Source organism: Lineus longissimus, chromosome 1 (assembly GCF_910592395.1).
Source record: "Lineus longissimus chromosome 1, tnLinLong1.2, whole genome shotgun sequence".
NCBI classification, from domain to species: Eukaryota; Metazoa; Nemertea; class Pilidiophora; order Heteronemertea; family Lineidae; genus Lineus; species Lineus longissimus.
This window is the reverse complement of record NC_088308.1, coordinates 6,761,383-6,786,640: the sequence shown is the minus strand read 5'-3', so window position 1 is coordinate 6,786,640 and position 25,258 is coordinate 6,761,383. Positions and strand designations below refer to the sequence as shown.

Here is a 25,258-nt window from a genome sequence, read left to right as displayed (position 1 = left end):
CCTATAAAAAGTTAACGGCAAACTGCAAATACAGGAAGCCGACAACGTTTCTAAACCGAATTGCTATGTTTTCGCGCCGTAATCTGACAACGTTCTTTTCGTTTCAATTCCGGTGCTTACGACAATAGGGAGATTTCACAAAGCCCCCGAAACACCCACGCAAACGCCTAGTAGGCCCATCCACATTGTTCGACAAGTGATGAGGAGGACTGGCGTTTATAGTGCTGAAGTTTTGGGACCTTTGCGAGAACTCTTATTACACGATTCCCTCGCCAAACCAAGGTCGAAAGGGTTCTTCTTATGATGTCAGAATCTTTAAAAAGATTTTGACAACATAAGAATAGAAGGGCAATATAAAATACTGCATTGCTGATGATTATTAAACCAACCTGGTAATGATTTGATACTCAGCCTAATCCACATCATGACCACCACGGTCTTTACATCACATCAGCTTATACTCAATATCAGTAGTGTATTCACTCTTGTCAATATTGACCATGAGAGTCTGGATGACCATGGACTGGTTACACATGTGCATGTTATAATACAGGTTCGATTGCAGTGCCAGACATCTTTCATGATGATCTCTATAAAGGCAGGATAATTAGAATCCCTGTTTGGCCAAATGAGTCTTTATTTATGGTTTCTTCAATTACGGGATCTGTGGAATACTGTCAGCTATTAGTCTGTATTGAAGAGATATACTCATCAAATATCTTACTGGTTTCCTAACGATGTCCTCCACGATGTAATCATATTACGGTTCCCGGATGAACTCGTTTGATTCAGATACACGCGGAAAATCATAGTACAAAGCAACAAGAACGAGCTTTGTTTCCTCAATGTACACTGTACGTTTTTGTCATGAGGAGGGCAAAGGAATAATAGATCTTAAGGACAACGGAGGAGGGCAGAACTCGCCTTGTCCCAAATCTGGATGAAAAACTCGTTTCTGACGACGTCTGCAAATGAATACGTTTCTCCTTTTACTCTAGACGACAATTTCTAACCACAGTCACGTTGATGCCCTCGTGTGTTTTTCTGGAGGCGATCATTTCTGATGATGGCGACCATCAGTGTATCCTTCAGATATACAATCCATTATCTCGTTCCTTTCTCTAAAGCTGCGATACCATCAGCCTAATCCGCTTCTTCTCGAGTACGGAAAGCTGTGACAGTTCTTTCCGAGTACACGTATTTTTTTTGGTCAATAATCCATCTAAATGAGCCCATCTTTTCTCTTACCGTTCGTGCAAAAAGCATTGGTTTACGCAGGTGCATTGCTGAGGTATCTACACGTAATATTGAGACAGGCGAGAAAACGAATTGGCTATCAGTTGAGACGTGTTTTCCGAAACCTCACAAATGTGGTTTGGCAATGCCATTGGTCCATCGCGACGACTCGGCTCCTTCTCAAAAAGGCTGAAGATGTACAATTTATTGTAGAGATACATGTGTTAGAGGAGTCCGGAAATTGGCGTGTAAGCTTAGTAAGGCGAATTTCTATTCAAACCAGGACTTTGATCGGCAGAAATTGGAACCAAATTTCCAGAGAAGAATAAACATCCGTCACCTTGAATTGAAGCGGGAAGTATCGCCTTCTGGATTGGGCTTCCCTTTAACTTTCTGTATGTGTCTCCTAGATGGTTTTGAATTCATATCCGACTGTTACATTTCTTGCACTTTATCATGGGAGTGATGAAACCCTTTAACTATGGCAAAATGAAATGGTAACGTATCGGATCGCATGAAAAAGAGAATTTCAGAATTTCAGAATACGTCTGAATTACCTTCGACCTGCCTCATCCTCCGGAATTACATTTACTATATATAATTATCACAAATGCCGATTTTGAAGAAATGTATTGGTAAGAATAGTTTTTGTAATGGAACCACTAGACCAGATGACTATTTTGGTGTCTGTTGCTGTTCTAAACAGTGCCGAGAGTGATCTATAAAACTCCTAAAAAGTGTACCGTGATGTGATAGTTGATAAGTTCACCACTTTTGTAAGAAATATAACAGATTTCAGGTTTTGGTGAGCAACTTATCAACCTCGCTTCCTCCTAATCAATTTTACAATATTCTTTTCAAGCACGTTTCCTTTATAGAGGAAAAGGTGTTGGGTTCGGGAATGGCTTCAAGTAACCTGTGACCTACAGGGTTGTCATCTATTTCCGCTCCCTGATTAGCAACGTGGCTGCATACGATACATCAAGGTCCTGGATATAATTCTAAGGCCAAGAAACTCGCCAAGGTTTTCATCTGCCGTCACACGGAAAACCTCACTGAATTAATGTGTATAATGTGACACATTAGTACACATTCTGTGACACATACCGGTGTGGTTTCTCATCGTACTACAATTAAAAAAACGAACGTGAAATTACATCACCCGTCATGTTAAGAAGTTACGAACTAAGAACGAGACACAAAAAGCCATTCCAATACCGAGTTTCTCTGTCAAGAGTCGATTCTATCAAAAGCCATGCTTCTTTCAAGGCAATCAAATCTACTCTGTTTCGTAAAGCCATGTCAATCAATGCAGTGCATGTGGCCATTCGATTGCATTAGGTTCTCTAAAATAATTTTAACTGCTCCTAATTGAATAAATAATTTTAGTTCACGAGTTGCCATCTAGGTGGTGGACTGAAAGAAGCAAGTTCGGCCACCTTGAATTGAAATGGTGAACTAAAAAATATGCTCTTTGCATTGGATATTCTCGTGATTAAGGTCAATTTATCATTATGGGTTGTTATCGCCTCATCATCACCTTAACTTTGCCGTGAATGACAGATTTTTGATGGTTTACGTACGACCTTAACCATTTTTGCACTCTGTTGGCGACCGCGACCTTGGCGACTTAGCGGTAACAACAGAAACTCGGCAGAAATGGCATAAGATCGTCTAAAAATATCGTTATTCTTTACACAACACGAGTTTGTAACATATTATATCTGCTTTGAAACATATACGTGGCATGATTATGGCGGTTAATATTTCGTATAGTAATAGAACAAGGGGTACACTTCTCTTCTAAGTGTATGTTTCCAACCCGCTGTTTTTTGCAAAACCGCTAAAGGCAAGTGTACGACGTGTGTACTAGACACATGATGGAGATTCGAGATGAGAGGACAGAAAAAAAGTTGCAAGACGCAAAATAAGCGGAACACAAACGGCAATAGGCTACCATTAGAAAAATCCACCAAGGCGTAAAAAGATCTAAAAGCCGATGTCAGCTTGATCATCAAGCTGCCTTTCGCCGCTCCAGCCATTCGGATGACGACGCTTATTTCGCTGGGTGCCTTCTTTGTTCTCCTGACCTGAGAAGATCACAGATCAAAAGTATGTAAATGTTAACACTCGAACCCATCAGTCGTTTTCGGACACTGCCAATCAGACCGATTGATTCGCCGTGATTTAACTTGCAAGGTCAGTGTGGTTCAAGGTCATAACACATGTAGAAGCTTATACTGGTTTACCAATTGCCCGCCAGGAATTATGGCCAATTAACACAAAACTCCGGAAATTATCAGGACATCAATAGATTTTTCGACGGATTGACTATCTTCCATGGTGTGATTACACACAGCATGCTTATGAGGTCATCGAACGCGGAACCTGATTTAATCAATCGAGCAATCATGGCGACATGTTGTGACATCGATGCAAAAAAGATTCGAGAAGCAACTAACGTAGAATTTTACAGTTTCCGCAAAAGAGATATGATATGAGCATTTTGTCTGATGCGGGAAATGTCAAGGTTGCAAAAGTTGCGAACGCGATCGATAACGCTACTGCTTTTTAAAGGAGGATAACGCTGAGAGCTAATAAATACTGAGTATTTCGATATCTATTTGAAAAATAGTGTGATAGAAATCACTGAAATAATATGTCTGCAATTGAATCTGTAATGGAGTTTGATAGGCGTAGTGCGCTTCAGAAACAATTTCACACAAAAAAGAATTACTCGGAGTTTAAAGCTATGTTTTTCGAACAAGCTGTTCAATTCGCAGGATTTGGATTCGTCTTGAGTGGAAGACCACAATCGACTGTGTGAGGTTCAATATTGACCTGCGCGTGCATCTAGGCAGCAGTGTATTAGCGGCAGTATTTATCTGCCTATACATGCTGCAGTCGCCCCATGCAAATAGAAATCGCTGCTTACCTTTTGCGCCTCGTTGGTCGGTGAAAACTGATTATTGACTGACTACTTTCCAGCGTAATTAAGCGCAAATGGAAATACAATCAGCTTCTTGATTAACAAGGTCGATCCTACCCTACGGACGCAACCCCAGGGAAACAGTTTCTGGTTAATCTCAAAGGGTGATTTCTCGCTTTACTATTCGTCAATGTAGCCCTGCAGTGACCAACGACTTCATCGATTTTACGACTTATTCATAAAGAGATTGAAATTGCTGGGTGAATGAGAAATTCAATAAAACCACAGATTCAATAGAGTTGAAAATATGAAAACACGATTTCAGATATACATTAATAACAGTTGGGTGCTGCTGGAGAGTTCTAAACGTAGAGTTTTAGTTTAACCCACTGAACGAAAATTAAAATACCCTTCAATATAATATAAATGTACATGCATGTATAATAAGTGAATTTGATAGTAACACCTGTCACAAGGCCTGGATTTGCTCCTCGCTCATCCAGTGCACTTTCCCCCCAGTGTGTGATCATATCTGACAGCTTAGTTCTCCACCGGAGTCTCCAGTTTCCCCTACACTCCCTTTCAAATAATCAAATTTTGTTAGTAGAGCTACTGATACCTGCAGCTGACAATACCACTAAGTCTATATTTTGAGAAGCAAAACAAACAACAAGCCTTCTTAAAAATCCAATATCCATAAAGTGTCTATAATCTACTCAAATTTGGACTACAATACTTTGTCGTTTAAAAAACTTCACCAGTTTGGGAATTTATCCCTAATGCAATTCATTGCCTACAATCCAAAATGTTCTGTATGTTTACCCAGACTGTACTTACAATAACAAAGAATAGGGAGATTTATTACGGCTCCACATACATTTACGTATACGGATCGAATTAACACATCCGTCCTCTCTCTACAGAGTTTTATCCGTTTACGTAGACGCATCCTTGATAAGTCCCTATTCTTTACCACCCCATCCATCGATCAATGACAGCTCATCCTGACTGGACCGATCAGAACTCCCGTGTTGTTTCGTGTTTGCTTTTCTTTAATTGGTTTATGCTCATAGTGTTTTTATGACAATGATCGGATCTGCATCAATATAACTAGATTAGCAAATGCGTCTCTATCTAGTTGTTGCTGAGACTCTGCCCGACGATATTGCTGCCTCTCCCGCGGTAATTCTCCGTGGCTAAACTTTCCAAATGGCATACGTTTCGAGGATTGGTAGTCGCGCACTACGAGCCGACATGCGCAGATCACTTAGAACGGAATCCCGGCAGAACTCCGCTAGTTCCAGATGGTCGTTGCGTCTTTTATTCTAATCTGCTAATAGGTTTCATTTGGAATTCTTTGTTACAATTGGAATATATCGAGTTGTGAATATTTTTGCGGCGTATCTGCAATGAAAAAGCTGTTTCTAAATGGATGTTAATTAGTCGTTGGATAAGCAATCCAGGTAAGAGCACTTATTTTTGGTATTCATGTAAAATCATTTTTCAACCTTGTTACAAAAGTTCATCACGTAGAACGTATCCTTTACTATCAAAAGCTCTTTAAGAAATATGATTTGAACATAAAACAAACACAGTCCTTCATCATTTTCGTCGATATTTCCTTACAAACTCCCAAAATACTTATAGAAGTGAGGATATCTGCGGATAGATATGGGGCGTGGCACATGCTCTCTCGCTATGCAGTTCTCCAATTCAAACACTTGCGAAATGTTCAGCGATCTGTAAATTGTATGAAAGGTGCTTCTTTTTTACCATGTCTTTACCCTTGCCTCAGGCCTGGTTTTTAATAACGTATTAACATGATTAAGTGACACCTTTGATATGAACGCTTTTCAGATAACTGCCGTGAAAAAGCTGAGTACGCTATAGTATACACTTCATTGCTGTTATTTACCGCTATATTTTCGCGTGCGTTTGATTTATGCGCATTTTGCGAATATAATTTATTGGCAAAATAAAAGGATATCTTTTTTTATTGGAAACCCGAAAATAAATATCGTAATCAAAACAAAAATTGTGGAAATTTTCTTTTAAGATACGTTGCGATTCGAAAAAATTGAGAGGAGTGAAAAATTACATGTTTACAAGTGTGTAACAATCAAATTCAGCTGTCGCATTTCACAGGCCGTAATGAACAGGCCTGTGAACCGCCAAGTTGTGTGTAATTAGCGAAATTATTTTGCCATCTGTCAGTGTGAAAATTCTGAAAAAATAAAAATTTCAAGATTTATATTTTAGTTGGTTACGATTTTTCTCTCCGTCTTTCCGAGAAATAAAAATGTCTTCGCACAATTTTTATTTTCGTTAAGGTTTTTCGTGAAATCATCGGGATCAACGTCTGCTAGCTTTTGCTCGTTATCTCAAGGCAGAAGTCTTTCGAGCTTTGCTTTACATCGAAGAAAAGGCTGTCTAATGCCAATCCAAGGTCAGTAATAAGTCCGACTTCTTCGCACACCTTACTGAGGGGTTATTGCGTTGCTCTAATCTCATACTCTTAGCACGAGCTCTAAAGCTTGTAGTGTCACGCAGACAGAGTCAAGCTTGACGAGAAAAGTCAGATATTGCAATCTGAAATTGGGAATCAATAGTCATGATTTGCGTACCGTGCCAATATTGGATGTTGCTTCTCGAAATCAGTTGCCACACGCGAAGGACCTGAGAGTAAAAGGCGCCCCATAAAATTCTACATGCTGTTGGGTTCCCCTGATTTCCTAAATTGCATGCGAAGGAGCACTAAAATTACATGCACCTATTTGGCGGACACCTGTTACAGAACACAGAAACTGTTACACATGTAAGAAATATGCATCTCTTTTTGAGTCAATTCTTCACCTTTTTGCTTTACTTGGCTTCACTTGAAGCTTCATTCTAGAATTTTTTCAATTTGCCGGCAGATTAAACGACCGATTCTGATATGCTTTTAACGATGTTTGTTGAGATCTGACAAAATGGAAAGCTTATTCGATACGTTAAAGACCACCAAAGCAAACTTGAGACGGGAAAAAGGGTAATGAAGCTTATTGCGTTTGAGATTAAAGGATAGAGGAGTGCACCTCTGTGGTTTCTTTTTGATATTTTATACCTTTGAAACCGAATACAAGCCTTAATGCAGCTGTCAACCATCAAACTGTTGCATCGTCGCATCACGCTCAACCTGACACAGAGAATTCAAATTGACGAAAATTAAAACAGGCGAGAGAAATTCACAGCGCGAGTGTTAAATAGCGGGCTGAAACAATATAAACTGCAAGCGAGGCATGAAAAAATATCTAAAGTGACACCAAAAGTTCAGGCTAGTGGTTTTCGATACCGGATTATTGGATGTGTTGGCCAATGAAAAAATAAAAAAACATAATCCAGCCCAACTTTTGGACGATGGAATAAAACGTGTCGTGTCGCTTAATAAGTAAAATCAAGAAGAAATAAATTAAAGGCTACTCTTTCTCAATTGTGCATGCTTTTTCTCAATGATGTCGTATTATGATCGTTTATACGTGCTCATTGCGCGGAGAGGAACGGTACACTTCACTGGTCATGTGCTGTTGAGGCAGATTTCCTCGTAGCCGGAGAGTGCATTTGGTGTATGTCATCCAGAAAGCCTTCTGCTCAGTCACTAAGACCAAACTAATACGTGTAGGAACCTGTCATAAGATAGAGAACATTCTAATCAAACCTTAAATCTCGGAATACGATGCCTGTACATCCGTGGCGATACTATATCAATGTTATGTCTGGACTTTTCGCACCCCTAACCGACTAAGTGGTCGCGCACTGGCCTCAAGGTGATGACATAAAAATAGACTGTCGGCTGTAACATTAGCGGCCGCAAGTGCCGTCAGCAAGGAATCTGAGGCTGAGCTTAATCCACGCGCCTGATCACGCGGCCCCGTGATCACTTCCATTTCTCGCATTCTTTCCGATCAGATCAACCTCACGTTGCGCGCAGACTGAAACTCTTATAGTTAAGTCATTTCACACATAAAATTGACAAGATATCTAGTCAATTAACCCCCTCAGACACATGTCAGATTATTTCGTTACTTATTACTCCGTCAGTGAAGCCGCGGGTTTTACCGCTTCTCACCGCTTGATACGACCCAAAGTCATTCCAGACGTCTAAAACCCACTCAAAACTCACGAATCTTTGCGCAGCAATCCGCTTACCCACGGCTTGGACAATATAATTGTTTTGTAGCTTGTGTACTGATCTGCGGAAATGATGAGGACGACAGCGGCCAATTGCTGAGACTTAGCATAATCCACATTGTCATATTTTTTTCCTTGGAAAGATCCCGTGCGGGTTCTTGCAAGGTTTTTTTGTGAAATCGATTCACGAGAGATACTGAACAATCTTACAACCTGCGATTGTTTCAGTCTTCCCTTTGCTTCTCACATGATATTTTCGACAATGAACAACTTTCGCCGCTGCACAACATACCTTTTCTGTCTACAGCTAGAAAAGTGCCATTTTAAAGATGCCCCTATTCGCCTGTGGCAAATCAGTATAGAGCAAATGGCTTAATTCTGCCGATATGATCATTTTCACCGTCTCGAAAAAAAATTGTCCAAGCACGTCTGTTTGTTGCGATTTCAGACAAGAATAGTGGTGACCTTTTTGCAGCGGAAAACTATTTTTCTAATGCCGACATAAACTAAGAGCCCTCCCTTCATTCCTATAAACCCCTGTGATGTCTTAAAGACAACCTTTCCTATCACAACTAGTTTTCTTAATGCTGTGATCTTTCTTGGGGAAAACTGTGAAACAAGCTCTCCTTTATTTCCCAACAACCCCTGTCGTAGAGACAACATTTGCGATGAACAGTATTTTTCTAATGCTGATCTTTCGTGGTGACTGTAAAACAAGCTAACCTTCTTTCCCGTAAACCCCTGTCTTAGAGACAACCTTTTACCTTTTCGCAGTCCTTGAATCGTCGCCGACGTATGAATATACATTCTGTGCATCCATATTAACCAAGCTTTACTGAAAGCAACAACTTATAGGGTGCCATTTGATCGTATTTTCGTTTAAGAATAAACCCACAGTTTCACAAAAAGACAACCCACAGTTTTCAAAAAGACAGCCCGATTTTTCTTGTAACCAGTCATACAGTTTTGCTCTCTCTGAATTAGTGGAAACTGAGTGTCGTTTTGAAAATGTCCAGATGCTGGGGCAAATCAGAATAGAGCAGCCGGCTTGAACTTCTACCGCGTGAAGTAAATTGGCCCACTCGGCCGACAAAGCTACCCGAGTACAGATGCGGCTTCAGTCGTATCCATTATAAAGAAAAGCTTGTATGTTCTCGGGTTTTCGGACTTTACGAAGACCCCTAGTTCAGGCGAAGATGACGCCAAATGTCTCGGAACCTTGTGTGTCCAAATGAGAACCAGTGACATTTAGGGTGGTTATAAGTAACCAGTCAGTGGTATCCGTTGTCGGTAAATGTCACTGACTTATTTAAGGAATTAATGCCGAGCTGGCGGTCATTGGTTGTATAATCAAGACTGCTCGGGTAGACCGAAAATGCAGTCCAAAACCCGAGGCGCTTCGCCGAGGGTTTTGGACGTAATTTGAGGTCTACCCGAGCGGTCTTGATTATACAACCAATGACCGACAGCGAGGTATTAATTTCTATTCTAAAAGGTTTCAAAATTAAACAAATTAAATACGATTTGAAAGGTATATATGTTCCGTTTTCGTCAAAGAATGATCCAGCCTGGTGTCCGGAACTCCGCCATATTGTTGCTTGTGAAGATGACGTCACGCAGCAAGGGAATCCTCGGAAAGAGTTCTCGGGTATCCTCCCTACTTCACAAATCCCAATATCGGGGAATACTTCAAAATCTCGTGTTCTTGACATTGTTTTGAGGGGCTGAGTCGTTGCTTCTTGGTGAAAATAATTCGTCTGCTAAAATTCAGAATTTTATACCTACCCAGGCGGTCATTGGTTACGATACCAATTAGACCGCTCCGATCAAAACGAGGCGTAATGTATTTTGTATTAGAAACAATGATATACTGTGACTAAGGCCTTTTAGAATACTATATAATAAAGCGTGACCCGGTTTCAAGAATAGCTCTAAAGTGACAGCGACAAGACAAGTAAATATTGAAGAATGATGAGGTGTTTGACCACAGTAATGAAAGAATTGCCGCTGTTACATGCCTATTCTTTATCATTGCCAACACGGAAGAATTTAGAATGCACGAGGAACATACTTATTTATACGTATACACGTATGACAAACCGAACGTGTGCAAATATAATTTCGGAGAAGCCATTAATAACTTATTTTCTGTGGCGCCGTGGAGGGTTCTCCCAGAGGAAAATGGAGTCGCTGGTCCATTCTCTGTTGACTATCTCTTTTGATTTACATTTTCCGTGTATGGTTAATTTGCTGATGGAAAATAATATAATCCACATCCCTTTTGATGTTTCTTTTTGTTACAAACAGAAACACATTTCCTAATAGATATTGCTCTCAATGCTAATTGCACGTAATATTCGGTTGGTTTCGGAATACAAAAGATAATTTTAGGTTACCTCGTTTTACATTTGTCGCTATATAAACTATATACATGTATCTCTCTCAGGTGCAGAACACAAGTAAGGTTGATTAGATCTCCCATTCTTGGTGATATCGTGAATCAGGTCGCTCCATTTAGTTATACGGTATTAAAAGCCATTATTTGACTATTTGCCGTAGGCAAATGGTGATGCCCTACACCTTAATCAAAATGTTAATAATGAGGCTTCATCCTTACCCGTCTCCTGACTGACTGCAAATTTCAGTATAGACCAAGTTGAGACGTCGACAAGCAGTGAGTGTAGCGCGTACTACACCAAAATTAACTGGCAGTATCAAAAATTAGCAGGTACACACGGGGGTACAAATGTCTGCATAGAACTGATTATTCTCTCATCATGTCTTCGCTTATCTCGATCTTCATCAACACTGATAGACCAAGAGTTCCGAATCCCTGGACATGATGCTGGTCAGTTACAGATAAGGAATGATACTCCTGGGATGAGCTGATGAAACTGGAGAGGACCCGTGGCAAAGGACTTACTGACTCTTATTCCAAAGTAAATTATCTTTGACCCTGCATTGTTTTTAGCATGAATGATACCATAGAGTCAGAGAGAGAAATATTCAGAACAATTATGTAGTATTTCCAACACTCGGACATGTGCCAGATTGAATCTGACTGCCCAAGTTAGAAAGCCTGAATCCATAACGAAACCGCATTTTGTCCGACATTGCCTGTAATTCAGCGATGGGGAAATAGAGGGCAGCAGCTGCAGTGACGTCATCTTCGCGGAATGCTGTTATAGTCTCAAAGTCAAAGGGATTCTCACTCAACTGGGCTTGTCAGCGGTAGATTGAGGTGCAGCCTAATTCGGCATTCATTCATTAATCATAACTAGTACTTCTCAAATCCACATACAGTAAGCACTCTACTCTGATCTGTACTTGAGCTCCTCCGTCTGAGTGCATTCCGATAACCTAGCAAGCTTATTAAAGATGTCAAAGTGCGAGCCATCCATCTTAACCGCACCTATTTGTGTCCCTAGCTGACACGCTTAATACAGCCAATCATGTCGAATTATGGAAATTGCTAGTTCGTTTCTGATAAACACGGGATACGGTCGACGTTAATGCCACCGGTGGACAGAATCAGCTGGGGAATTATCATTTATGACCGCTGTAAAACAAGTCACATCCTATATTTGTCAGGGTCTAATTAGTAAAAGCGATCTTTCGACTGTGTAGGCTCCGATAATTTTACCTTGAAACGAATTATTCGTGACAGTTTGCTGATTTTCAGGGATATATTAAAAATCGCTTACTTCATTCTAACTCATGGCATCGAACAGGAGTTCAGTATACCCAGCACAGCAGCGATGAAAATAATTTCGCCAATGAAACTTTATGATACTGTAATGTTACTGCATTTTGACAGTTTCTTATCGTTCGGATTTTGTCACAGATTTAGCGGTTAGATGCGGCTGATTTCAATGGCTGCTCTCGTTTCTATTCAATCATATCAAAATTTACAAATCTAACCACATGCCAGAAGTGCTTGATTAAATTACGTCTAATAGGTTTTAGAGCGATGTACCCTGCCAAGACTAAGATGTTTCCTGAAAGAGATGTTTCCCACTAACAGAGTTCCATTTGTCCATATTTATAATTTCTATTTTAATGTGAATCGTAAAAATGCTCTATCGACACGCTGCGGCTGTCGTTGTGTGACCGTAATAATATTCACAGAGGCAAGTACATACCGTCCCGTTAATTGATAAACTAATTACACAATCTACATTTTGCAGGGATACGTCGCTTGGAAAATTCTGAAGTGTATCGATTATGATTTGTATTCACCAAAACTCTGTCTTCGGCAAATTCACATCAGAAGGCTTGCTGCGATAAAGATCATTTTTTAAGGAAGGAAAGGCGCCCCTAGTATTTAAGCTTGTCAGAAATGATTGTCTAGAAATGTCAACTCTCTAGTCTATATTCCTGACTAAGTGGAGGCTGAGGTACTCATGTATGATATTTCGTTATAAAGAATATACATTGAAATATCCATGGAAGACTTCAGATGTAGCAGAAAAAAGTTGTGCAAGCACCGGCGCCTTTTGTGTCTTCATCAGGTGCTTAGGAGTACACTGTAAACTGAATGCATTCCGTTATTTTTTAGCTCTTGTATTGTATCGAAGTGGATGCTGGAAGAAAAATGCTTTAGTATTGTTAGGTTTCCTGCCGCGATTCCGTAGGCTGTTGGTGCCAATGCGTCAAGGCAAAGATTCCGATTTTTTCCTTCGTGTTCTGTGATCATGCAGCACGATCAGACTGTACCTTGTTGGTGTAATTCTGAAAAAACCCAGAAATATCGAACAAATATCTTTCCATTCCATTTAACGAAGAGGAGATAGTCTGGAGGAGATACCCTTAAATCTGACATTCCTGATTTTTTATGATTGATTTTATCAAAGTAACTGATATAAAGGTCAAACCTATTTCATCTGAACTTAGCAGTGACATTAACTCAACGTTATATCAAAGCACAGTATACTTTATTATGCGCTTGGAGCAAAACGTTTTGATGGCCTTTTCGTTTTCTATAAAAATTATTGTACTTCATAGGAATATATTATAAGCTACTTCACAAAGTAAGTTGTAGTGAAATGCTGGAAATTGTAGTCGGGTATGCTTGCCATCGTGCTTTTTTGCACTCGGCCCATTCACTCCATCATTTCTAGCAACCAGTGGTAAGCCGAAAATATATGGCATATTTTGTGGCCTAATCAATAACGAATTCGCCCAGCTTACTTCGGTGGCAAACAAGCGCGGAGCAATGCGCCTGTGGATTCAGAAACAGCCTGGTGTAACCATTGATGCTAAAGTTATCACCACATGAACTCGCTGATTCCACAAACGATAGCATGATTGACAACCCGATCGATTTTAACTGCATACGGTTGACTTCTAGCCTATTGACATGATCGGGATCACCGAGTCTTTCACTTCCCCCAAGCTCGAATAGCTTGCACCCGGAGCCATTAAAGGATGCTCCGATAAAGATCGCAGGAACTTAATGGGTTTCCTTGCCAGCAACGAGAGAATGCGAGGTCGTCGGATGGTGATAGGATCGATTGGTCAAGAATCTTGATGGAAAATCATGATCGAACATCATTCGAAATTAAGTGGCGACCTCAGAATCAATGTATTGAATGTCCATTGGGAGTTTCTCTGGAAAAAGGGACTGTCATCAACGGTGTTTGCCTTGTGGTGAAGATCAGTTAGGGAGCTAATCTGCAGGGATCGTAGCAGGTTGACAGGTCATTTCAAAATGCATTATTTCAACAGCACTGACCTTTTGCAATGTTGTCATAGTGGCGCAGTGGTAACCTTGGTTCGACCCTCAATTGCGGCACCTTTTCCAGCTCGGATTTTCTCGGTGTTTCCCATTTTGTCTTACAAGTCGCTCATTGTTGTGTAAGAGCTAATGATGTCCTCGTAGCTCTCAACGCAATATTTATTCTCAACATTTTGCTTTTGATGTGATGCAGTTTGTCATGTTTCATATATCGAACTAAAGATAGAATGGAGAGAAGTGGCTTAAATTCCATTATCATGTTTCTTTCAGTTTATTATTATACCAATATCCAAGAAAGAAGCGCTAATGGACCACGGTAAGCATCATGCAAGAACATGACAGATCGTAACAACGAGATTAGGCTAACATTATTGCCATTATCAAGACGAAGCCAACATCCTCAGCGAAAGGGGGACGTGCCGCGGTTAAATAATCCTTAGTAGAACAAAGGAAACGCTCAGCGGTTTAAAAAAAAATTCTATCGGGAATATAAAACAAACGTGCGACACCAATGATCACCTGATGAAAGAGATCTCGTGAGACTAAGTCGCTTTGAATCATTGGAAACGGTTTTGGTAAACAAACGCATTGTTCGCGTTCAATAGATTTCTGCCTGAAAGTATCGCAGTCAATGGATTGTTGGTGTCCCATGGAAACAATATAACTTTGAGTTGGATACAATATTCTTCCCATTCATCCCTGCAATTGATGGTTATTATAGTTGGCGCACTTTTGTGTGGAGAGCAGACAAAGGGTGCACAGCATACAATTAGACCATCTGCATGGTAGGCAGGATCAGACATGTATTCAAAGAGGGCATACTAAAATGTCACACCGTGGCTGTGATGAGTGAAATTGGATTGAATCTTCAATCTCTAGGTTATTATAGTTGGCGCACTTTTGTGTGGAGAGCAGACAAAGGGTGCACATCATACAATTAGACCATCTGCATGGTAGGCAGGATCAGACATGTATTCAAAGAGGGCATACTAAAATGTCACACCGTGGCTGTGATAAGTGAAATTGGATTGAATCTTCAATCTCTAGTGGATTCTGAATCTACATGTAAGATCCAGGCAATCCAATGCATCCAAAAACAAGGTCGTACTGGCCAGTTTATATTAGTACTTGCATTTTAGTTGGCCTGAATCAGTGCGCGTTGTCAATTTGAGGAGATGGCTTCGACATATACTAGTTTCTTTTCATACATTAGGTTTACGAATAGTTTAAAACGTTTATTAATAAATTTGTAAATGGTTCTTCATGACACATATAAATTTTGTAAATGATTAAAAAAACATAGGGGTAATGTTTTGACCAAAATCTATGTACACTGAATGTACACAGATTGTATACAATCACCAATGGAGGTATCTGATCTAGTATGGTTGTATTAAAAGGCATATTAAGGGAATACCAGGGTTACATACAATGAATGAGTATGGAGCTTCATATTTTAAAAAGCTTTAAAGCTTTTTTCATCGTGTCATAATCATTCATACTTTTGGTGTCGTTCATATTCATACTTTTGGTGTCATTTTCTGAAATGGCGAAAAAATCATTTGAGATATCATCTTGAGTCAAACTCCTCAGAAGTCACATATACCTTTTTGCGCCGCTGACCTGATCGTTTGTCCACCTCTTGTCTCAGAACGCCAGGCTAATCCTTATATCTCATATCTCCGTACAAAAAGAAGTAACCCTGATTGCTTCTGAAGCCGTAGCAGTACCAACATCATTGAACAAAAGACGCTTACTTATTATACCAAGGTCGTATTTGACCGACCTAATGCCTTTTTTAGATATGATTTACGAAATATATCATTGGCAAGTCTGTGGGGCTTTTATCATTCCATTTGATCATTGAGATAATCCCCCCCCCTCGACCCCAGATTTCTTCATGTCCAATTGACTTTGATGTCAAATCATAAGGGGAGTTTTAGACTTTTGATGTATACTCAAAAACGTACCGAAGCCGTAACATTTGTTGCGTTGTGTCTTTTTTAACCCGGTTCGTTGACCTGACTTTGTCGCAGATCTCAACCAGGTTGCGCAGTGTCGTTTTTTGTGCGATTTTCCAAACGATCTAAGGAATCTGTCAACTGAGTACTCGGTCACATATGCGTATTGGAAAAAAGGAATGGAATTGGTAATATGACCAGAAAGGAACAAGAAGATCAAATACACAGTCATATGGTTACAAAGCGAGGAAAAGCTGATACATTTTTTGACGACAAAATAAAGATACTTTATAAACAAAGGACCCTCACTTTTCAATAGGAAGCTAGTAGGACAACTTAACAGAGATAACAAATATTTCGATAATAAAACTGAAGAAAATTTTTTTTTAAAAAAAATGATGAAATAATGAGAACCAGGATGAATTGGATAATTCTTCTTCTGAGTCGTCACTGTATATAATAAGTTAACTAAAGAAGTCTGGATTTCTTTCGGCGTGGGTTGGTTTGACCGAATTCAATCAGTAATAACCAGTCATTGGTGATAAATATGAATATAATTATATCCTCTAAAGTGCAACACCAAGAAATCTAGCTCTTTTCGCCATCACTATACAGCAGTCCGTAAGAGGCTGTTTCTTTTGTCTTTCCATTACAACAATGATCATAGTGTTCACGTAGGCGTAATTAAAAGAATAGGAATCTAGTTTGGGTGAATTTTCTCAGCCCACGCAAATGCACCTTTGTGGAATATGTGAATGCGGGATCTGGGGGCGATAAAGACCATCTGTCATCTCAAATTGAGATGCACATGATTACCCCTGAACCCGAATGGAGGATCATTGTTTTGTAGTTGGGTCTTAGGTTTTGGGTCTTTATTTTGTAGTCACCCTCTGTGATCATGCTGAACATGGTGAATTATTGAAAGCACTATTTTGTTTATCTATCTTTGCGGGTAAGCCGAAGCAATAACACTGTCTTCAAGGTTTATAAGAACACTGAATAGGCGTGTTTTTCCAACCTGCTTCCTAATATCGTATATTCATGATCAGGAGTGCACAGCCAGATTCTTTTGTCGACCATCACAGAGCCATGATTAAGGATGACCAAATCAAAAGGCTACTTTTGTTCTGACTCCATATCTTCATCAAAGACCTACAAACGATTTTCATTCCTTCTGCAGGTTAGTGTAAGAGCACCTGGTATACCAATCGCTTTTTCTCCCTTTCAGTCGTCTGTGTCGTACTATAGTTGTATGTTCCATTTATGACGTAATGTACAAGATAATGCAAAATCTCAACCCGATCTGCGGACACGAAAAATTATCGCGGAAAGTGACGCCGACTTTATTTGTCAAGCAGTTCTAGCGGCGTATTTTACGAGTGGCGCTACACCGTTCTGTCGTTGATTGTTGACCGTAATTTCTTTCGGTCTCGATCAGCAGTTACTCCAGGTGTGCAACTTCCGTGATTTGTGCGAAGTCGATGTTTTGTGGCAAGTTAAGATGTCATTGCCCACGGTCAAGTAGAAATAGAACAAACCCGTTGGAAGACCTTTAAATATCTATCAAATAACCAACACATTTTTTTTATCGTCTTCAATATCATATAAGCTCAGCTCGCAGATTCGCTCTCTTAGAACAGTCATCTAGTTATACAAGACGCCATACAATGTACAAAGTCACAACCATGCGGAAAAAATATTTTTTCACACTAAGTGACAGTGAGCGTTTTTGTCAATCTGTTTCAGCAATACTATTTCACGAGTGGTGTTACTATTCGGTCGTTGACTGAAGACTGCAATTTCGTTCGGTCTCAGCAGTTACTCCAGGTGTACAATTTGTGTCGCGGAAGTCAGGAAGTCATTACTGATCAAAGTTGGTGATAATTGGAGGGCTTGGTGGTAGGCGTACTTCCGTGATTTCCAGAACAAAACAGCTAAGTCAGGTCAGGAAATAACGAACTGAATGCGAGAGTTATGGGCATACTTCGATATGTGCTGTACATTAGTAACCATTGAAACGTGCATGCTCTGAAGACATTTTGTGGAAATTTATTCACTCAGATGGCAAGATTGCCTGGCTTACTTCCGCGACCATTTATTAATACATGTACTTTGACGTTTTATTGACCAATTCAAGCAGTTGGTACTAGCAACGACCATCAAGTGAGCTCAGAAAGAGAGACTCTGGTTTATTTATTAAAGTATTTCGACTAGCGGACGTATGGCAATTGTTCGTCAATTAAATGGTTTGACCTTGGCATGGCTTCTTCATCAGAATGAACTATGGCAAATCAATAAGGATCAGAATTGACTGAAACGGTTTTTGTGCTTCATATGATTAGCCCTTTTAAGTGGTTTGACCTTGGAGTGGCTTCTTCATGACACAATAAACAGTGGCAAATACGTTAGGATCGGCGATGACTGAAACGCTTTTTGCGTTTCATACAAAATATGACTAGTCCTTTTAATTCCTGGTTTGTGGAAGCAGATGCACGTATGGTAGCGTGATTGGTCAGTGATTGGAAGCCATTACAGCGATGGGATTTAAGGTGGAGTGCTGCTGAAGGCCAAGTAATTAACACATTTATACTGTCTATTTCAACAAACAGTTTAACTGTTACCATACTAATAAGCAGATAGTAAGTAAAGAAAGGCAATCCTCAGAAACGTTTGATATCTGCGCTTTCAGTCTGTTGCAATGAAAACAAGTTTGTGAACTGAAATGAATAATGATCTACAAAGATGAGAATCAGCGTCTAGAAAAATGAGAAATAGCGTACCACACTGATCAAAAAGCTTCACCAAGCTGACTGGTAGAAAACCTAAAAACGCCATGAAACTGATACGAAGGATCTGCGCTGCGTGGTTTGCAGTTGAATAAACATGCATTCCGTCAAATAGTTGCAACAAAGAATTAAGTTTCGGATGGTAAACGGATAAAGGTGGGTTTCAAATGCAGCTGATTGGATTGTATCATGGTATACAAATTGGCTAAGTTGGCTAAATTGGCTTAACGTCGAATGCAGTAAGGTATAGATGTGCCTGTGTCATGTAAATGCACCATTTTCAAAGTGAGTGACAGGACACTAATAACTGCTGAAACTGCTTGTACTTCGTGTAATTCCATCACGGTGTCTTCTGTTTTGTCTTCATTGGGCTGGCATCGGTGGTATTTTATCGGATGGCTCGAAAAAATCCAAGGACGGATGCCAGCATCATAGAGATGCGAAGCTACAATTTCTGTCAAGAAAACAAAAACCAACGGGATGGATTTAGATAACAATACTGCGATAAAAATGCAGCTTGCTTAGTGCTTTTGTCTCAGTTGTACGATCTTATTGCAGATATTATCGATACCTGCACTTTTTGCCAGGGGTGGTGACTGTGCCCACACGTTTGTTGCAGGTTTTTCATGAACAGAGTTCTCGTCATTTACATTTGCTGATAGCTGCTTTATCTCTATCATGCACAAAGCTAGCCAAACGAGCTTTACGTCAAGGACCTCGTCGCTGAAGGGTGTTTGTGCTGACAAGTGCTCTCACAAGATCATTTCAACAGATAAGGTGGCAGCCATCCAGGGGCTGTGTTTTGAATACACATGAAAGGGCGAAAAGTATAAGTAAGCACAATAAGGATTATTTCTTCAGATAGTGCGTTCACAAGTGCACTCGCGAGATTGCTAAACGTAAAAATGGCAGCCATCTTGGATTCTGACGCGGCGACCTACTTTTCGATAGGGTTCTTACAACGCCTGTGAGATACACCCACAAACCAAATTTGCAAACTTTACTGCAATATGTTTGTTCCTCTCCTTCCAATTTACATTTTATTTATGTTTGATCCTTTAAAAAGCCATATAAAGTTTATTTCTATTCAATAGTAATAATAAACTGTTTGATTATCAATATAGTGCAAGTTGCGTGTGTGCTCGTAAGACGCATCGTCGGGGCAACCCGAGACAACATGAAAGTTCTTTATTACAAACGATTACAAATTCTAACCAGTTATTTCAACTTCAACCTGTCACTGCCTAACATCCTGAAGTCAACTTATATTTCCCGTTGCGTTAATTGCACTGTAATAAAAATTGATGTGATTTTGATGGAAAATTGATACAGGGTGCTTTCCCACGATCAGATTAGAGTTTTGCATTGATTAAACAATTTGAGTGAATGATCGTCAAACCATATCACACTAACAAGCTTATTTACAGTCAAGACGACAGTCCCTACATGTAAAACACTTGGTTTAAAGGAGCGGGCGGATTTTCCTTTCAGTGTGTTCAATCTCCATTTCCATCAGTAAACAGTTTTTCTTTCAAAGTGTTTGACGTGTTTATATTTTGTTTCAATTTTAAGATACATGTAACAGGAAAATGCATCCTTCGTTTTTTTTTCTTCTGGCGCTGAGAACTCTTGCGTACCGATGACGGAGTGCAACAGAGAGCCGACTTTATATGTCACCCATCATGGGAAAGTGCTGTTAAGAACTCAATATCAATTTTAAAGCACGACGATAGCGTCATTGCCAGTGTCGTCGTACTATCTAGGGATAATTGACACCAACTCAATGACGACATTCACACCTCCGCACCATTCTAAGATCGGTTAAACTTTTGTAATTTTGAACTTAAGTCGAGGAAGACTCTGGTAAGAGGAAGGTGCTTGGAAAGAAACTTTCTTTATGCTGACCACTTACGCTGATCATTTCTACGTGTCGTATCACTGCCAAACTCGGCGCAAAGTTAAAAATGGTATTACGCAAAGAACAGAAAGAACTGCATGTTGCTGGCAGGAAAATGTCATCTTCCCAAATTGATCATTGGGGACCAATGACCTCATAACGCGGGGCGCAATCAAAACAAGATCCATCAAAAGTAGATTGATGTTGCTGATGGCAACGTGACGAGGCATGTACAGAGATAACGTGTAGGAGCTGCATGATGAAAAGTTTGAATAAAATATGATGACAGCTGAAGTATTGGATTTTAGATTAAGTTCATTCTTTAAATCGACTACACCATTCGGTGAGATTAACGACTTAAGGTGCAATTGAACTGTGCACGTTTCAACTACAGCGATACATACGACTATAATACTTGTAACCAGAAATACATGTATTGTAATTTAGTTTACCTTAGCTACTCGTTTGAGGATGTTTGCTGGTGCACCTTGAGCTTTAAAATAATAGTATTGAAATTCTTAACCTTTCTCATGATTTCAAATTGTTATCATTTCTACTCCACAAAAAACAAATAAACAAAAAAACCAACAGAAATCGTCTTCTTTACATCTTTTATGGCCCAAGTACGGGACTGCCTGGTAGTTTCTTTCAATAATCTGCTCAGACAGAGACTCAAGGGTTATATAATTGAATGTCACGATATATCACACTCTAGCCGTATTGCCCGACACCTGGGTGTCACAACAATCTGATAAGCCGACTTTGTAGTGTGCGATTGGTTTGGTATCAATCATGGCTTCGAGTCTGTGCATTAGAGTTCGTTATATTGGGTGGATGATAAAAAACGCGCATGTATAGCCTATTCTCGAGAACATACATGAAGGCGTCAAAGAGTTACTGCTGTGGATTATTCTCTCTAGGCCACAATCCAGCTGGAGGCTCCCCGTTTATGTCACGCTTAATATCGGTTGAGACACCGTTCATTTATGTGAATCATATCCATTAAACGCGCTTATCAATGAGGAGACAAGTACTGAGACATATAACTTGTCTTATTCGTAATAACCTCCAATAATAGAGGTTACACTATGATCACTAATTTGATTGATAAGGCCTTGGCAAAGTGGTAATTTAAGGGCGTATTGTTATATCGAATGTTGCAGAGAAGTTAAAGCGACTTTCGTACTGGCAATACAATGCCCTTTCCCAGCCTCGTGTGGTATCAAAGCAATTGATGCATCATTTAGTCACACGCGAGTTTCTGAACGGAAACCACTTTCGGGTCTCAGGTACATTTTCTTGGGCAGTGAAAATGAATCGGTGGTCGCGTGAAACGTTTTTGCAATTCATGATTTGCACTACTCGCTGTTGTGATGACATTTAACATCCTCCTCGAAACAAATTCAAACTACGTTAATTAAGCGGTGTTTATCAATACATGAAATAACAGAACAGTCATTTAAAATCGTTTTCCAACAGTTAAACAAATCATGGTGGTGGAGTTTGACAAAATTGATCGAGTTCCACAAATCATTCTAATAATGTCTTCGCCAATAATCGAGCTTTCAATGCCATGCTTCGTTTCAAGTTGGGGAATACCGTGGTCTGCTCTGTCAGATATGACAAATCTCTTAACTGATGAACGGTATTAAAGAGAGATGATGGGAAAATGGCTTATTTTAAAAGCAGCATTAAGTGCCCAAAATGTCAACGATGAAACCACTTACCGTTTGTTTTCCGCAAGATCACGAAACTGAATATCAATATGATTCAGATGATAACGACCCGAATCCTAAAAAGGAACGTGCTCTACTGTGTCAGTCTTTCGTCGAAGATTAATCAGTCTTTTATCGGTAAAATTCATTTTAATGCCGTGCCGTGCGTCTTTTATCGAAGCAGTTCTTAAAGTGATAATGCTATGGCACTCTGTCTTTCAGCAATTCGTTGTCGAATACCCTGTTGTACGAGAGGCAGCTTCTTCTTAGAGGTCCAATAATCTCGAAGCTGGATCTCGGCACGGCTCCCAGGAAGCCTTGCCTGATAGTGGTTGTTGGGCGGCGTGGAACAGGCCATTTGGGGACGATCAGTCATACGGTCATTTGTAGTAATTTGCACAAATGACGAGTCCCTGTTAATTAGCTAGCTGTGGACCATGTTCTTACAATGTTTGAAAGGCTGCCTACAATTATTAGTTTGAATTTGTTATGTATAAACGGACCGCAACTAGCGTCTCCAGACTCCTCCAATGTATAGAGAAAGGGCTTATCGACCATTCATCCATCATCTCCATCCCAATCCATGTCACTTCATTTCCTAGGTCTATATATAAAAAAAAATCCTTGGCCACTGCATGCAGTATACACCACACAAGTATGTATCTCATATTGATTAAGTTTATCATAACTCATTAGTGTGGGAGCCAATCACATCGCGCATCTCAGGGCCTCGATGGGTAAAAAATAAAATAATAAAGTTGATAGTAAAGATTGGTATAGATAAGGGCCGATAAGATTGGCATGCCTCAAAAGTGAAAAAAGGTACAGGTTAATGATTACATAATATGCTACAATAAACAAAAGAAGATCACAGTAAATAAAAACAGACAGAAAATAATGTAGTTAAAATAGTCGGAGTGAGGATGCATTTGTTTTAAAATGAATCTAAATCGCGCCATTTCCTACAGTAATTGATTCAATAATGGAAGCAGTGCCTCACTGCAGGAAAACCATTAGTCCTGGTATACTAACGAGCCAGGTTTAACCACCTAGTGATGACAGTCGTTACACCATCATTATTTGTGTCGGGGTCTAAGTGCTCGAATTCGTATAATGATTGCGAAAATCTCGTAAAAGGTTGGGGGAAATGAATGTTCGCGTTGAGATCATACATAAGGTGACAACACTTTATTTCAAGGGACGTAGGATTTAAACATATCTTTGCTTTTTATGTCTTCTTTCTTTAAAATGTTTTCATTTTTATCCTCTGAATAAAAATGTAAGATAACACTCTATCCGCTCTAAAACGCTTTTTTCATGGTGAATGACCAATCACAAGTTAATGAAGATGGCTTGAATGTGAGGTAGTGAAGAGATCCATTAATAACAATCAGCTTTGCCATTCTTTTCTTTCTTGCGTGAAATTACCTGCAGGTTAGCCCTACTTTCAAATTTCGACAGTTTGCAACAGCTTTGCCATTCTTTTTCCTTTGCCTGTAATTTCCTGCAGGTTTTCTTGCCTTACTTTCGAATTGTCGGCAGTGTGCGGCGGGTTTGCTTCTTTTCAAGTCATTCCTCGCCTGTAGGTCTGCCTAATTTTTAAGCAATTTCTCGTCGTAAGTCTACAGCTAGGTTTGCCATATCTTTCAAGATAATCTTTGTCTATAACTTGCTCTTAAGTCCCAGCGAAATGTCGGCACGTATGAGCACATATTGACCATCTTGCTGACAATAAAGACGCAACATCTGGTATGGCTTGCCCCGCGGATTAAAATGATCCAGTCCGTTTAGCTCTGGTTGCGTGACCTGTTACTCGTATGTGTTTACAAGCACTTACTGCTACTCATCATCTCGGTCAAAATGGTCAACAGATGCTTAAAACGTGAGGATAAGAATTGAAAAGAAGCAGTCGAGACACTTCGCCAACAGACACGAAGACACGAGGAGTGCTTAGTAGATTAATGGTATAATAGCATTCCGCAACGTTACTATTTATAGCTCACAAGGTCATTTGAATAAGATATTGATGACGTTTTAGTCACGTGACAGTCGGACATCGACACATATTTCTACGCATTTCAGCTTATTTCAAAGTCAATTATCTTTGACCCTGCATTGTTTTTAGCATGAATGATACCATAGAGTCAGAGAGAGAAATATTCAGAACAATTATGTAGTATTTCCAACACTCGGACATGTGCCAGATTGAATCTACCTGCCCTAGTTAGAAAGCCTGAATCCATTACGAAACTGCATGTTTGTCCGACATTGCCTGTAATTCAGCGATGGGGAAATAGAGGGCAGCAGCTGCAGTGACGTCATTATCGCGGAATGCTATTTGGCTAATGTCAGTATAGAAATGTCCATGTTGATATTGAAAGGGGATGCGGATATCAGGCAGAGAAATCACGATACATAACGTCTATTATATATCATTTTAAGTGATATTTTGTGATATTTCGAGCCGAGCCTATGCTGATGGTATTTTGTTGTTTTTGTGGCTATTTTGTGAACCCTATGAAAGTGTGTTTAAGTCGTCATCTGGTACGACAACGGATACTTGTAGCATACAAAAAAGCAAGAGATGATATTTACAGGGTACTCAGCTTTTCGCACCTCTTGTTGCGCTTCGCAAACATGTCTCAATATCTTAAAATCTACACGAATTTTATATTTGGCGGATTACGAAATTTCTTTCAGATTTTCCAATTAACAAATCCTTTTTTGCGATATTTATTTTCGTAAATCGATTTCATTCGCCCAATACAAGCTTCAATTCTTTGCCGCTGTAAAAAAGCAATGCATGTACATGACCGATAAATCGTGGGGC

At 39.8% G+C, this 25,258-nt stretch overlaps 1 protein-coding gene across 4 annotated transcripts in view; it reads left to right on the top strand.

The window, feature by feature from the left end:
• Positions 1–5,427: 5,427 nt before the first annotated feature.
• The window catches only part of LOC135487135 (RYamide receptor-like), a 91,617-nt gene continuing 71,786 nt past the window's right edge, over positions 5,428–25,258 (top strand). For 2 of the 4 annotated variants that reach the window (XM_064770569.1, XM_064770551.1), the window contains exon 1: positions 14,371–14,385. The gene's annotated coding sequence lies outside the window, so the exon portion shown is untranslated. Of the gene's footprint in view, positions 5,629–6,595; positions 6,612–14,370; positions 14,386–25,258 lie in introns of those variants that run through there. The other 2 variants (XM_064770579.1, XM_064770560.1) reach the window with 2 other exon arrangements.